The sequence below is a fragment of the Ambystoma mexicanum genome, chromosome 2p, assembly GCF_040938575.1.
Source record: "Ambystoma mexicanum isolate Mex_15411 chromosome 2p, UKY_AmexF1_1, whole genome shotgun sequence".
NCBI classification, from domain to species: domain Eukaryota; kingdom Metazoa; phylum Chordata; class Amphibia; order Caudata; family Ambystomatidae; genus Ambystoma; species Ambystoma mexicanum.
The window spans coordinates 274,568,245-274,584,972 of NC_090923.1; the positions used below are offsets into that span (position 1 = coordinate 274,568,245).

The 16,728-nt window shown below is 44.6% G+C and overlaps 1 protein-coding gene across 6 annotated transcripts in view; it reads right to left on the reverse strand.

Moving 5' to 3' along the window:
* Positions 1-16,728, reverse strand: part of LOC138566370 (inter-alpha-trypsin inhibitor heavy chain H4-like) — a 1,003,937-nt gene that overhangs the window by 724,981 nt on the left and 262,228 nt on the right. The window lies entirely within an intron of this gene.

The following is a 16,728-nucleotide window of genomic DNA, read 5'->3' on the forward strand; positions in this document are numbered from 1 at the left end:
ATTGATTATCCTGCACTCTGGTTTTAGTCGCAGCCTTTAAAGATAATGTTGTTTTAGGGACATCAAAGCCTTTCCGAATTAAGTTGATTTTTTCAGTAAAGAATGTATTAAATTCATTTACCATATTTTGAGATGGTGAAAGGCTAGCTTGTGAACAAATAGGTAATGAGAAATGTTTAATGGCTGAAAAAAGGGCTCTGGGGCGATTGTTAGCAACATCAATCCCTTTCTGGAGAGTTAAGGCCTTGGCCAACAGTATCTCCTTCTTATATTGTCTTAAGGCAGCCTTGGCCGCAGCATAATTGGCTTCATTTCTGATTCTGAGCCATTTCTTTTCAGCCTTGCGAAGTTTTAGTTTTAGCGCTTTCAGCTTTTCATTAAACCAACAGTCATTCCTTTTGCATAGGTGTACATTTCTTGAGTGAGGCTATCTTATCGCAATTTGCCTGTAGTATATGCATCAATTTTGTATATAAATCTGCACAGGAGTTATCAGGTTGTATCAGAACATTACATCGTCTGAAATACGGTCGAGATCTTTCTTTCGGCGGCAGAGTTCAGAGTTTACCAGCTTTTTTTGTTTGCCTGATTTAAAATCAAATATTGCAGTACAAAATACCATAGAGTGTTCTGACCAACTAACTGCTATATTCTCAACATGATATAGCTTAAGTCCGCTTGACAAAATTGGGTCAAGGCAATGCCCCTTCCGATGCGTTGGTAGCGTAGATATCATAATCAGATCATAGGATTCAAGGAAGTCACTCAAATGTTTATAGGCTGCTTCCTCAGGTTCATTACACCAGATATTTAGATCACCAAGAATGATCATCTTAGAGTGACAAAGTGCTTCTGTCCCAAAATAGGTATCCAGTGCATCCAGAAAAAGACTAGCTGAACCAGAAGGTCTATAACACAAAATACGATGAAAAGTATCATGAGGGGAGAGTAAACAAGTAACAGTCAAAACTTGCGAGGTGTGTTAGGCAGAAACCTGTGCATTTCCCTCTGGGACCACTGCAAAAGATTTAAGACTACAGGTGTTTGGCAGTAAACCCACTTGGTAGCAGTCTGTACCACCCAGATTTACCTGGTAGCTGTGGCTGAGCAGTCAGACTTCCCCCAAGAAGAGTTAGGCAGTATACAGAGCATACATAATAAGTACAGAGGCACAGTAGTACAAGCAAACACTGACCAGAGCTAGGTGTAAAAGTATATAATTATTTATTTAAAAGACACACTCATAAATTACACTAACACAGAAAAGGTAAGTAAGTCAAAACACAGTCACTATTACTTATATGTACATCCCTAGTTATTTGATGGACAAGTCTAAGTTAACACCACTTATTTCCAAACAGAGGTGAGCGCTTAACGTTAGATGGCACTCCAACAAGTTAGTTAAAAAGGGAGGGAAAAGGCAAAAGAAGTGAAAACAGCAAGGCAAAACACTTTTCAGAGATTCACAGTGAGTGTAGAAAGGCAGTCTATTGAGGAGCAAGGAAGTTCGGTTGCCAGGCCCACTCTAGGGAAAGCCAGGCAAAAAGATGCCCAAGATCACACAATGTCACAAGTCTTTACAGGTGAGTAGAAAAGGTTTTGCCAAGTTCAGAAAAGTTTAGTTAGGGGGACCCAGGCTTACCCAGGGTCGAGAGCCGAGGGCTAAATCTACCCCGTACAATCGGTGGCAAGGGAAGCCGGGCGGAACACAGTACCTTTAAAATGGAAAGGATCCCCCAGCGGTGGCAGTTGTTCCTGGTAGTGGGTGCAAGTCACGGCGTCGTCCAGAGGAGGAGAAGATCTCATCGTGGAGGAAAGCTGAAGGTCGTTGCACTACCAGGGAAGAAACCAGCCGTGGAGTTTTTCCAGTTAAAAGGATGTTAACCCTCTTTCGCGGTTGAGGTAAAAAGTGGTATCCCGGTTGCCGGGGTGCTTGGCACAGGCAAGGCGGCCACGAGATGCTTCAGGGCGGCGAAAAGAAGGCAGAAACTGGTTGTCCCCACCAGTCAAGGGAAGGAGACTCTCCAGGCGGGAGATCTCCTCTGTCGTTGGGAAAAGTGGTGAGATGGTTCCGCAGGGCTCCACCGGTGGTGTTGTCTTGGCAGGTCGGCTCGGCTTCTCCCTCCTCGGCTTCTTAGGTCCTGTGGCGACTTCTGAAGAACCAGTCCCAAAAAACCTGCTTTTATGCAGCAAACCCCCATTCATACAGCCTAGCTGTCACTCAAAGATGCTAAGTGGTGAGCGGGGTGGCTCACCACTTGGGCCAATCACACCAGAGTGTGACATGAGTTGGCAAGGCAACTCAGTCCAGGGTGCCTAAACCCCCTCCCACACCCCCTGTGGTACCCAGACAGAATGGCACCACTTTGGAGGGCTTCTGTGCAGAAGCCCGCCAAAAGTGGAACAAAGGCTCGACTCGGGTTCAGGGTTACTGAAGTGAACCTAGACGCCATTTTGGCGGCGAGTTCTGGCAAAAAATCCCAACCGGTGAATTTATATTAAATAAATAAACCAGCGGTATCTTTAACATTGCACCAAAAAGTGGTGCATTAAAATCAATGGGAAATCCCATTGGGAAATATTCTGGTGGAATATTTCCGTGGTATCCAGTGCCACCAGCCAGAAACTCGGCGAGGGGAGACGGGACAGTACCCCCTCGACAACAGACCCAGGGGCAATCTAATTGCCCCTACCAGTACTTCCACAGTATGATGGTTTTTACTGGTTAAGTTCCTAAATTAAGACTAGTAAAGTCAATGGCGACTTTACAGACCCAGGGAGACAGTAGTCAGTCCCAGGGTGTGGAGTCTATGTTTGGGGGTCTCTATGACACCCCTGTGTTACTGCACTGAGGGTGCTGTGTAACACACATTCAAAAACCAATGATAGCCTATGGGGGAAAAAATACCCCATAGCCCATAAGCACATAGCAAGTCACAGAAACACTCTCAAGTCATGCCCAAGAGTGAGGGTAAAAGAGTCTCACTCTTGGCAAGAGAAAAAAATAAACCCCAAAAATCCAGCAAAGCTGCTGGGGGACTCACTAGGTTGGGAAATTCAGCCTAAACAGAGAATTCTCCCTAAAAAGGTGATATCCCAAATCAGGGTGCAAGTGTTGTGTAATGGTAAAGTATCTTTGGACACCATAGCAACTCCTCCCCCTATGCCTTTCTCTCTATTAAGCAGCTTGATCTGCATAATTCACAATACATACATCCAAAAAGTCAATACTAACTTTCTTGGTGGTCATAGTACACTGAATGTTACTATTAATGTTACTACCTGTTTTCTTAACCCTCACTTTCCTGCCCTGTTCCTTACTGGTACTTCCTCTCACATTTACCATGTGGCAATTGTTATTTGTAAGTGTCTGTCTAATTGTCCCTGTCTTTATGCCTGAGGCTCCACAGTGCGCTATACAAATGCTGTAATGTAATGTAATTAATGGACGTGAGCTGCTCAAAAAAATTGTTCCAAAGTAGTGTAGTCTCTTTTCCATGTCATGATGATTTCGTTGATGTACCTTCTCCATGTAGAATTCAGTGGTCGATGAACATATATGATTTTCTTTGAATGAATTCATATATAATAAGGCATGCTAGATGCAAAGGCTTCTCCTGTCGACATACCTTTAATTTGATGGAACAAGGAATTACTGAATTTGCCGTAATTAGGTTCCAAGAGAACAGTCATGAAATTCTATGATGGAAGAAGCAGATGCCTCATATGGTAAATCAGAGTAAGATGAACATGTATGCACCAAATCACTAGAAAATGTTCTGAGGGATCCAATGCAATACCTTCTAGACTTTGTTTTTTTCATGTGTTGTCCTAACTGATCTGTGAATTGTGTGGATTTTTATCAGATGTAATTATTCACTTTGACATACTAATGTTTTCTGAGTTTGGGGACTTTGAACGTTTATTCATTTAGTGATTAGTTAGCAGTCCTTTAAATATATAATTATTGTCTGTTTGGGTGAAGCACTCTTTGTTGTATTGTGTAAGATTGTAGCAGTGGCAGCACCCACCGGACATGCATTTACTCAGCACTAAGAATCAACTGACGCGCATGGAACACACATACTGCTGACATGCCCATGGTTCCAGGCATCCCCCTATTCGTGACATCACCATGTCTCTGTCACTCAAGCATGTGTTCATTTCAGATACAGCACATCGCACTTCCTCACACAACAAAACACACAAAGGAGGTCACAAAACCACAAGGGTACCAATGCGCCCACCTTCATGTAGCATTTGTAAATGAAAATGTCAAATTTAGTCCGGTGGTGGATTTGGAAGAAACACCCATTGTGCTTGAGGGATGCCAGTCGGTACAAAGGTGTGGCTTCCACAGATATGGGCCTCACTACGAGTTGTCTGGTGCACAATAAAAGTGCTGGTAATAACATTTACCAGCACTTTTACCAGACCAGCCAACTACAACTTTGCCGGTAGGGCTGAAGGATTTACCTCTAGCTAAATCGGCCCCCACTGGCAAAAAACGTCCACTATTATCAGCACGCTAATATTGTTGCCGGTAATAGTGGCAAAATCCCCCATGGAGTCCTATGGGGATTTACCTCCTTTACTGCCACTTGTAATCCTGTGGTAATTCCACTGGACCAAGTGGAGGTAATGATAAATCCATTTTCGGGTATCGTGGCGCATTTACCGCCAGGATAATGGCAAACTTAGAATGAGGCAAAATGTACTTTTCCACAAGCAGCCTGTAGATGACCATCTAACAGGACATGCACAACTTTTGAAGTTATCCCCAAAGGGTTCTTCCTGGCAGTAGCTTGCAGTAGAACTTCCAAAATGATGTGCACCACTTTGGAACCATCCCTAAGTGGTCCTGCCTGGTGGAAGCCTACAAGAGGGTGTCTAAAAGTTTGTCCACCAATTCCATCAGCTGGGTTGTTGACAAGGAGACATGGACAGCCAGCTCTGTTTTTCCCATTGGAATCTATCAGTGAACCAGCATGTAGCAAATGGTCCATGTCTCGAAAAGTGTTGCAGGTTCGGTAGGTTTATGCTGCAAAGGAGACGATGCCACTAAACACTGCGCTTCCATTCTGCTAACAGTTCATTGACATTTTTCAAGTCCATTGTTCATAAGAGGATTGATATGTTCTTGTGGTTTTGCTCCGAGGTTTTGCACGGGGGCTGAGTTGAGACGAGTGCGCTGCACCATTCCAAAGTCATGCACAGATGGACCGAAATTGGTGAGCAATGGGTTGCCTTTTGAAATATGCTCTCAGATGACTTACTCAGAGTTCACGCTGAACTTTGCAGGTTTGTGCTCACTCAACTTTGCAGGTCCCCGACTGCTTCCATGCAATAGCTGTGCATGGCATGTGGTAATAAAGACGATGGCTGCAAAATACCATCTGAGAAAGATAGGCATGGCATGCGCCTCATGGAGGCATGTGGCTAGTAATGGCACGCAATAGAATATGAAGGTTATTTAATTTTAAGTGCCATGGTTTTCCCCCCCAGTTCCAAGGCCTTTTTTGGTGATTTAGGTATTTCGCCATTCAATGCCTTCTAACCTTTTCTGTTTCATTACCCATTAAGTGCCAAGGACGAGGTATCACGTCCTTGGCAACGGGGAGGTAATCCCAAGGACGAGATACCTCGTCCTTGGCACTTAAGGGATTATAACAACACATGACACTCAACACTGTGTCAAGTATAAAGTACGGTTTCATCCCAGGGTTCAAAGGGACATCCCATTTCTGAAATCATTCACTCTCTGTTGGTCAAACATGCATTCATTCAGGGTACAACAACTGCCAGGGAGAGAACCTAAAGCTACCCCAGGCAGGCACTTTGCTACTTCTCCAGACACAAGCTTTAATCGCTTTGAAATGATATCCAATTCTGACAAAGGTCCAGGGAGGGCACCTTTCGCTGCACCAGGTATGGTTTAAACGACCTATGTGCCATGCTCCAAGGCTGTGCCTTAGGAATTCAGAGATTTCAATCAACTGTGGTGCCTGAATGGCCATTGTCTTGATTATACATTGACATCTGGTGTTAAATGCCACATGATTAGGGGGTTATTTTCAAACTCTGCATCTTACGACCTCCTCCAGAAAGGTGTTGGCAAGGCTATTTACACTCAGACAGATGATACTTCATCTCCTCGCCTGAGGAAGAATAATATGTGGGGGACCCCTGAAGGGGTGACAAAAAGTTCATCTCAGATGTCTACATTTGCACACCAGTATTATGCACAGAAGGATCTTCAGTGACCATGGCGTTTATTATTGTTCATGAGGCTTGATCTTCTTCTCTTCCCAATCTTTTTCCATCCCCCAAATAGGGATTGAAATTGATATTTTGGAGGGTTCCAAAAGTTCTTCAATGTGCAATCTTCATAGCTTGAATGCCAATGGGTAGGTTAACCCAAAAAATATGTGGATACCCCAAGATTTTGACATGTTGAACCAGGAATTGTGACATATAGGTATCAGGGTAAAAATCTGCATAACTCCTCATGAAGACCTTCAGGTTTGAAATTTACCTGCCAAAACTTGTGAGGCATGCTGTACCCCCTCTACTATTTTAAAAGTGTAGGTGTCCATTTGCTTACATTAGCAGACTCACAATTTCCCAAAAACAATTTTTATCTAAAAACGAGTCTTCCTTTAAACCTACATTTATGTTAAAATGCATAATTCCACAGTTGCATAGTTTACTTTAGTTTGGAATGTATACAACCCAGTGTTGTCATGTAGACATCTTAGCAACTCTGTATCTATACCTTTCTGAACACGAAAGGTTTACACAGGGATGAGCCAGGTTATCACCTCTTTTTGGCCGTTCCTACATTCTTGAATGTCTTCTACCTATACAGGAAATGAATTCAGTGGTATTGCTGCTAAATATGGGAAATAACTCCTGCGCAATCGTGTCTTCTGGTCCTTGATTGTGGACCTGAAGAACTGATAGCAATTTTTTATATGCATTTTGAATTTGAATATTGAGAATTGCCCTTATGTATATTCCGGTGAACCAAACAGAGTGCTTTAAACACAGGTATGACTAATAGAGATGCATTGTTTTGTGGGTGCAGATACTGCATATTTTACATATATCTTGGAGGTGGAGAATACAGCGACCCATTAATGGAGCCTCCACTCCACTGTTTTGCAGTATCAAACATGTTGATGCTTTGTACTGGACACTATGCACGGGTAGAGAAAGGTCAAGCAGATACCTCGGACGTTGGTGGGAGGTTGCCAAGACAGCGAGATGGTAATATCTTACAGAAAAAATGATGTAGTGGTTAGGGAGGTGTCAAGATGACTGAGGACATTTTTCAGTGGGTTTGGGTTGGGGATGCTATAGGTTGGCTGGGGATGATGTAGAGCTTGTGGTGGGCATGCAGGATTTATGTTGTGGTAAGGGAGAAGGTATTATAGAATTGTTGGGGATGATGTTGTGTTAGGTAGATGGCAGGGTAATCTTGGCTATTTCAATGGATGATGTTCCGGTTAGGGACATTATAGGTTAGTTGAGGTTGCATCAGGCAGTGATATGTGGTTAGAGAATGGGTAGTAGGGACGGTATGTTGCAGGAGATCATGTTCTGATTAGGGAGACGATTATGATTGGGCACAGCATAGATGTTGAAGTTAGAGCTACGGAGAGAGATGTATGTTTTTAGTATGTTGCAAGAGATGAGACTGGGGTTATGGGGTTGCTGAAATTGCCAGGGGATTTTCATGAAATTGATATGTACATTTGGCTGTACAATAAACAAGGAAAGAATCATAGATTTGGTATTTCTTAGATTTGCCTTATGGAGCTTTATAAGTGCTGGAATACGTGTGATAAAAGTGTTTCTTTGTCATCCAAAGAGAAAGTTTACTAGTGTATAACAAGTGTTCCTCCCTTTCCGCATGTCCTTGTCCAAGGGGGCAGTGGCCCTCCATCATCAATGCCCTCCTCCAAGGGGACACAACTTCAAGCTACAACATTCTGCAGTATTTATTTATTTACATTTTTAAAGCGCACACACAGCACGTGGGCATCGAGGCACTGTTACAGGAATTGTTTTTTTTGGGTTTTTTTTGTCTTGGTTGCGTATTTATAACTCGCTTAAATACCCAGAGTTTTCTAAGTGCGGACCCGGGGATCGAACCTGCCTTGAACCCCTTGCCGCTGAGCTATCCTCCCGGGATACACATGCCAGTACTATATGACATCCACATTCAGGTTCATTCAATTAAACTCCCCAGATACATGCAGACAATGAAATATTGACTTCATTGAACCAGAGATAGGCTTAATGATACAACATGGCCTCAAATGAAGACAGTTAGATCTCATTTCAGTTGCAGTTTTGGATGGATGAAAGGGGTCAATGGGTAATATCTCCCGTGTGCTTTGCGTGAAAAGGAAAGACATTGCATATTGATCCCCATTAAAGTACTTAATGTTGTTTTAGAATTGTGTTTTTCTGATACTTACCAAGCATCTTGGAGTGTCCATATAGCTGTTCTCAAGCTGCTCACACACTTTGAAGTTATAAATATGTATGTGTCATGGATGCTTCCAGGCCTTCTGATTTTGGCATTGGTCAAACACATCTGGGAATTGGAAATAAACTGGCCATTGATTGTCTGCCTGCCAATTTGGGTGGTGTACAAATGTGGGTGTTTTTTAATACTGCTTGTATGGGAGAGTGGCTTTACTCTATGACCTTAATGGTGTTGTGCATGCCATGCATGTCAAAGAATGCTTTCCTGGTGTTGCAATTCTCATAAAATGATTGCGGCATGTACCCATGTGTCAACTGCCTGTGGGTGATTACCTCTATCACCTGAATGAAGATGATGCTTCAGAATGGCTGTGATATGCCGGAAAATTGATCAATTGTGCTTTGAAAATGGCCAGTGACAATCATGTGAAGGGTGGGGGTTTGCATCAGCAAGGTACCACTGCCTGACTGTTAGGCAGAATTACATGCAGTACCCTTTGGGAACACTACACACAATTAAGACTAAAGGTGTAAGCACAATCTCACCTTTGGTATAAGTCTGTACTACACAGTTTTGTGGTAGCACGGCTGAGCAGCCAGACTTATCTCAAGAGGGATGTGAGCAGTACAAGGTGTTACACAAAGCACTTGCAATTCAAAAACTCTTTGTTAAGGTTTATTGGTAAAACAATATTAATTTATTTACACAGTTAGTTAGAAAACATCTCACTAGTAATAAGCAGCTCAATATCACACTATAATACACTACAGTACCAAACCAATTAGTTTCTGAACAAGTTATACTCCCCTGAAGTGGGAGCAAAATGGCACTTCAGTAACTTTAAAAAGCGGTAAAAAGACAAAGGTTATAAGAGTCAAACACAGTGGGCCTCATTACGACCCTGGCGGTAAGGGGTTAGCGCCAGCGTTAGCTGCGCCGACCCCTTACCGCCAATTACGAGTTCCCTTTCCGCCATGGCGGTTTTTACACCTGCTTTTAGCGGGTGTAAAAAACCATGGCGGTAAGGGAACTTGGTGTTAATTACGCCACCGTAATTTACGGTGGCGTAATTAACGCCTTCCCCACTCCCATTATGCCCTATGGGGCAAAAATGGGAATGGGGAAGGGTAAATGGGGATTGGGGATTTACCGCCCCGCCAAGGTCGGAATGGGGCGGTAAATCCCCTTACCGCCATGGCGTTAACGTAGTTAGCACCATGGCGGTAAAGTCACGGCCCTGGCGGTAACTTACCGCCAGGGTCGTAATGAGGCCCAGTTACTTTCATAGGCAGGGCAAATAGTTTCAGTTCACTACAAAAGGCAGTTCAATTCAATAGGCCTGGGCCAAAGTCAATGGATCAGTGTCTTGGATAGGATAGCACAGTTCTGGTAGTAAACGGTTAAGTCTTTGCCAATGTTCTTAGAAGTAGTTTGCACGAAAAAGAATTATATGTCGGGTTAGGAGTGAACAAGACTCCAAAGTTGGGAAAGTCTCACAAACTTTCACCGCAGCAAAGAGGATTTCTCTACCGCATTTGCACAGTACCTTTTGAGTGAAGAAAATCTGTAGCTGAGGCAGTTGTTCCTGGCAGTTCCTGCAGATCTCGCTGTTCCTGAACCTCAGTCGTGGGGACAAGAGGGAGGACGTCGGGAGGTTCCTGCACTGCATAGGGAAGGATCCACAAGCTTGGCAAAACGTTGGTTTAAGGTGTGAGTGCCTTGAAGTACACACACTGGTATCCTTTTCACTGGCTATCCGGTTTTCAACAGCACGCTGAAGAAAATTCGACCATTATGGAGATGGTTTCCAGATGGCTTGCGAGTTGGTTGTTCCCACCAGCTCAAGGGAAGAAGTCGTCCTTGCAGGGGCTTCTCTGTCGAGGGAGTTTCAGGCAATTTGGACCTGCAGCAGGCTTCACTGGGCAAACCAACAGTCCAGGAGTTGCAGCAGTCGTCTTCCTTCAGCTTGTCTTCGGTTCTTTCGTTCCAGTGGTCTACTCTGCCTCCCAAGTCCCAGAGACCTGCTTTTAAACAGTTTTCTCAAATTCATTCCAGCCTAGCTGTCACTCACCCAGCAGGGTGGCTGTCCTTGCCGGACAGTCAGCCAGCCAATCATGCAGGTCTCCTAGAAGACTAAGCACAGGGAGTATCGGGCACCTCCCTTACATCCTGTCCACCCCAGACACTCAGGTGCCAGAGGGGGGCTTCAGTACAGAAGCCTGCCAAAGGCAAGCGAACAAAGGAACCAAACCTGGTTTGGCGTGCAGAGACAAACACTAGAAAGACGTTTGCAAAAAGAAATTGCAAAAAAAGTCGATCAGAACCTGTTTTTACAAAGGGGGCTCAGACGCCATCTTGAAAAAAATGGCTCCGGTGGATTTCAGCTATCGGAGCATTTAAACGGGTCGCGGTCGGGGAAATCATGGTAATACTACTGCCACCAGCCATTCTGAGAGGAAAGGGTAGCTTTTGAGGGCTACATGAGTTTTCTAGGCATAGGGAACACTAGGTATTCCCTCCAGCACACATTTAAACAGGTCACGGTCGGGGAAATCATGGTAATACTACTGCCACCAGCCATTCTCAGAGGAAAGAGTAGCTTTTGAGGGCTACATGAGTTTTCTAGACATAGGGAACACTAGGTATTCCCTCCAGCACTCTGCTATAAGGCAGTGCGTGCTGGGTCTCCTAGCAATTTAAAAAGACTAGCAAAGTCAATTTAACTTTACATTCACTGGAAGACAGTAGCCAGTCCCAGAGAAGGTATTTGAACCTTGGGAAGTCTAAAAGACATCCTGTGCCACTGCACTGAGGGTGCTGTGTGACACACAAGAAAAAGATGATGCCTATGGAATTGTCAATAACTCCATATCCAAAGAAAATAAACACAGAAAACAAACAGAATTAAAAAGTACACAGTCCCAAAGTTCAGCAAAAGAGCTGGGGGTCTCTAAGGTAGGGAGGAATTAGCACCTTTTGAGAATTCTCCCTAACACTGAATTGTCTGGATAGTGGCAGGATCCCCCTAGATATGCATCTGGGAGAGGGTGACCTCCTCGTCAGTTCAAATATATTTCCAGACCCCTATCATCCTGGACCTGCACTCCCCTATGCCTGCATGGAGCCTCAGCTCTGAATTATCAGTCACTGTTCTGCTATTTTAGTGTTCTAGTTTCTCTCTCTCTCTCTCTTTTTATCTCTCTCTCTATCCCTCTCTCTCGCTCTTTCCCTCGATGGAAGTGGGAGGCGCCAAAAATGAGGGAGGCTTTGTGGGAGACCCCAGTCAGAGCCACAGTTTTTGACCATGGAGTCAACAGCCTGTGTGGGGGGGTGTTGTGTACACAGACAGACTACTCCCGAGCCCCCTGGCAATAAAAGGCAGGCTACACTGAAAAGTGGGAACACAATGAAGGCACCAAAGTCTTTGTAGAAACCAGGAACACGTGTATTACAGGAAAAGGGGTAAACTCATTGCCAGCAGGATATATTAGACACACTGGTTTAGTTAGCCACGCCAGTTGGCATGGAACCCGGGGCCTGGGGAGTACCCCTGGATGCAGGGAGGGGGACCCCAAGGGAGAAAGGGAAGGATTGGAGAGGAACTGCGAGAAGGGGGTTTGTGGATACAGATGGCTGAGAGAGGGGGTGGGTCAGAAAGAGACAGGAAGGGAGGGGATGGGTGTGAGCGAGAGGGTGCCGAGTGAGAGTGGGGATGCCCAGTGAGAGAGAGCACACATGAGCATACGAGGGAGAAAGAGAGGGACACAGAGACACAGACTGTGGGGGAAGCAGGGCAGAGAGGAGAAATAGAACAGTTTGGGGGAAGAGGGAGAAGATGAAGGGTAGACTGGGGACAAGGGGCCGCATTATGAGGAATGAGGTACCCATGCCGCTACTAGCGGCATGGCTATCCCCTTACCGGGTACCGGGTCCTGGTTCCTTGAATGAGGAATTACCGGGCCATTCCGACCTTGGAGGGCCCGGTAATTCCTAATTCAAGGACCCCGGACCAGTTACATCCCCATTCGAGCCCCCATAGGGCTCAATGGAAATGGGGATGATGCTAACAACGGGTTCGTTTTAGCAGGCGTCCTTAGCGGGTTCCCGCGAGGAGACCTTGTAATAGGGCGGTAAGGGGTTAACAGCTCCGGCACCTTTACCGGCACCGTTAACCCCTTACCGCATACCTCGTAATAAGGCCCAAGGACCTTAGATACGAGGCCTCTCTGCCCTCAGCCCCCACAGTCAGCACACACTGTCAGCAGCCAAAATAAGAGAGAGAGAGACTGTCTCAAGGCCTTTCTCCACATGCTTATATGAGGCTGTTGCTCCCACCCACTCCAGGGCCGGCCTCGCACCCAGGCATGTGTTTGTTTGTCTGTTGCCAGGATACACTTTGTCGCTCCACCCCCTCCCAGTCAAGTATTTGTTTGTCTGTTGCCAGAATTCTGTGTGATTCCCAGGACAGGGGAGTTGAGGTTACTTGTTGGACTGGGGAATGGAGGAGGTTCCCTGAAAGCTTGCAAGAGGTCAGGGGCTAGCTTGGTGACAGAGGGAAGGATAATTAAAGGGTGTGGGAAAAGTGGTATTCCAGAGCCCCCCACCCATGATGGACACAAGTGTAACTCGTTGTGCAGGATTCAGAAAGGCTTCATGCCAAGACAAAGGGGAGACGGACATGATAGGGTGGGGCCATTGAGAGGAAGAGTTGAAAACGGTTCCAGGCTGAAGCTGAGCAAAAGGTAGAACTGGTTCTTGGAGGGATCATGGCTTGGGTCCACAACTTCCCCACCCTCCACACACAGTACAGGGGACACAGAGGAAATTACATTTGGGAAAAATAAAAGTCACCCAATACTTTGAAAATGAAGTTGTGCAATACATTGAATGTAGTGGTGAAATTAAAAGTCATGTACTACATTGCAAATGAAAAGGGATATAGAAACTGCCATTTCCAAACCTCTCTCTATCTCTCACTCACTCACTCACTCACTCACTCACTCACTCACTCACTCACTCACTCCTTTTCTCCTTCCTTTAAATTCAAGAAAAAATACTGTACAATATCTCCTTTTGAAGGTGCAATCACAGGTCCGATTCATTTTAGTGTCAATTGGGTTCGGTTTTCAGATGATAGAGGCTGCTATTAAGATGGTTGCACTCCCTCCCTCTCATGATCCGCTTGATTTTATAACTGGCAAGTACATTTTGACTGTTTGTTGTAACCTTCACCCTGGATTTTCCAATGTTTGTAGAGCTTAAGTTTTATAGGTAGTAACCTCAATTCACTGTAAAATAGATGTTTATCAATGTTTTTTGTGAAATAGTTTTGTTTATTATTGATATACTCTATTAATATATGGCCATGCCCAGTGGTCACTGTGACTGCTGTATGGCAGATGACAATCACTAGCCACATTGGCACTGCCCACCAGGCCCACTGGGCACAGTGATGAACTTGCAGTGCACGTTGGGCATGTCTTCCTGCCATGCCCAACAGTCCTTGGGTTATTGGCGATCCACAAGGTCCCTGGCACTTCGAATCAATTTACAAGGCACTCTGGCAATCGTCCCAGGTCTTAGCCTTATATCATGGCCTAGGCACAATGAACCTTGCCTGCATCACTGGCTGGCCATGAGCTAAAAATACTTCAGGAATGTGCCTAAAGTATATTTATCCTCTACCTACAGTGCCCTCTGGGCATTTCTTTTGCCAATACCAAATTCAAACTGACCCTATCTGCAGTGCCCACTGAGCATAAGCACAGTGGTCTGTCTATGATGCCTGCTGGCCTAGGGCTGTGGTCAATCCCCATACATGTTGACCATTACATGTAGGGCATATTTAGCATGACCTGCGATTATGGCCTGAGGACTAAGCACTTGCCTTAAGGTGGGGCCTAACTAAGGGGATCCACAAAGGTGAATTTCCCATTAAAACTCCCTTTTGAACGGAGGATAGCACAGGGGCAACACGTTGGTCTTGGAAGCAAGACCACGCAGAGCAAAAGAGGTTCGAATCCCGGATCTGTGCTTAGAAACCGAACTCCGGTACGGTATTAGGCGCACTACAAAAAAACAAATAAAAAGAATGAGCAATTTTTGCTATCAGATGCATCAAATCTGTTGCTCACAGATGGCATTCGCTAGTTGGTTTGGTTAAATACATCCACCAGATCCTAAACTATAAAAAAGGGCAAAATCAAGCTGGAAAGATATTGGTTCCTGAAAAAAGTACATCAACCCAAAGAATTAGAATCTAGACACGTGATTGGCTAAATCCAGGCAGAAAAATGTGTGGCTGGCCAACATCTTGGCTTCAGATTTAATGCTGAATAACACATTGTGTGCACGGCTATGCAAAATTTAACATGCCCATGCATAAGGTGATTTTGTTTCGAACAGGACGAAATCAGATTTTCAGAAATACAGATTTTCATAAAAAAGTATGCACCCTACTGTAAACATGTTGTCGTGGTATTTTACCCAATCTACTCTGCGTGGTAGGGAGGAGTAGGGAAGCCACTGACTCATTCATCCTGTTCGTTCATATTCGACTATGTTAGTATGGACTCTAGAGGCATAGGTAGAATAGTGCACCCTGAACAGGTTAAACAAACCATTCTGTGTAGTATATATTCTGTGAAGATATACCCTACTGTGTTTTTAATGTAGGTAGCACAAGTATCGTTGTGATCATTGTGATCTATGGCTGACATCAGTTTAGACTGTAGAGCCTTAAACTGCAACTATGTATTTATAAAGTACTCAAGGCGCTTTCATTAACAAAAGAGGTTCCTATAGGAATATTAGATGTGTAGTAGAAAGCAGCGTTTGTACTATACAGATAGATGTGTTTTTTTTTATCTAATGGCTCAGACACTAAGTGATGTGTTTTGGAGTCAGCATTCATTTAACCATGGAGCTCATTGAAGGTAGCATAGTAAGGCTCAAAGCAGATTAACCCTGCAACATATATAGCATGTATATCCACATATATAGTACTTTAGCTGGGATAAGGGTGTGTATTTCATCCAACCCCATATGAGTATAAAGCAAAGATGTATTCTGAATGCCAGCAGAGTAGGCCTCAGGTCTTTTATCATATTAAGCAGCTAGTACCATGTTCAATGCCCATTGCATGGCTTTCTGAAGTATTTTGCCAGCCAAGTGAAGACCTTCGAATGGGAACAGTCAAATAGCTAGAGTGGCGCCATATTCTCGAGGATTGTTGTTGTATGCAATTCGGGAACAAGAGGTGGTACCATACCGTTGTTGTTATTATTAAATCTCAAGGAATAAAGGGAAGTGCCCAGGACCCGGGGGTTAGAAGCTGAGGTGATTTGTCCAATAGTGGATGACACAATGGGCATTAGGTAAGAAAGGGGATTTCCACGATTGAATACCTTATGTAATGTTATGTAATATGGCATTTGGTTAGCGCCTATTGCCTTTGGTATGGCTTTAAAGCCCCGTTGGATGAACACTCTTGGATGACCGAAGTCCCCGGTATGAGAGATCGGTCCGAGGAGTTTAGAATGCGTGTGTGAATTTTAGCCGGTTTGAAGGTAAGTAGGGTTGGCTAAGTCCCTGTTAGCAACCCAAGTAGAACTGGCTTGCGGTCGGGTGCTGTGGAGGCTATCGGGAGAGTATGCGAGTCAAGGACTGATTATTTGTCCAGCTAGACCGAATTTTTATCGTGCAACTTTGCTGCATTCTAGTGGCAGAGGTGATGTGCGATATGCGATCGAGTAGCGGGTGATTGAAGATGTGCTGCGGCTGGATGGCTGGCCCTTGCAGGTATGCAATGCATGTTAGATACCCATGTGTCATGGGTGATTACTTATTTCATTGACGGAGTGCCAGACCTGTTGTGCTGGTCTACGAGAGTCCTTCCTGTTCAAGCTTTACCATTTCTTAAAGTCTCCTCATGAGACTCATCAATGCCTAAATTCCTGGGGTGCAAAGAGACCCTGATGTGTGGAGTTAGAGGGTTTATGTTTCATCTCCACCCTTGGATTTAGGGGTTTCGTGGAGACTGATTCCAGTAAAAAGAGGATAACCTCTTCTTTAGTTGATGTCACTAAAGCAATACAATGGGTTACCATCTTCTTTTCCTCTAGTATGTCCTCTATAATGGCGTTATCTTCTTCTGGCTCTTCAATAAAAATACTGAAGCGTTCAGCAGCTCTTTGTGAAAGGTCTGAATATTGAAGTTATCCTCTGTTGGG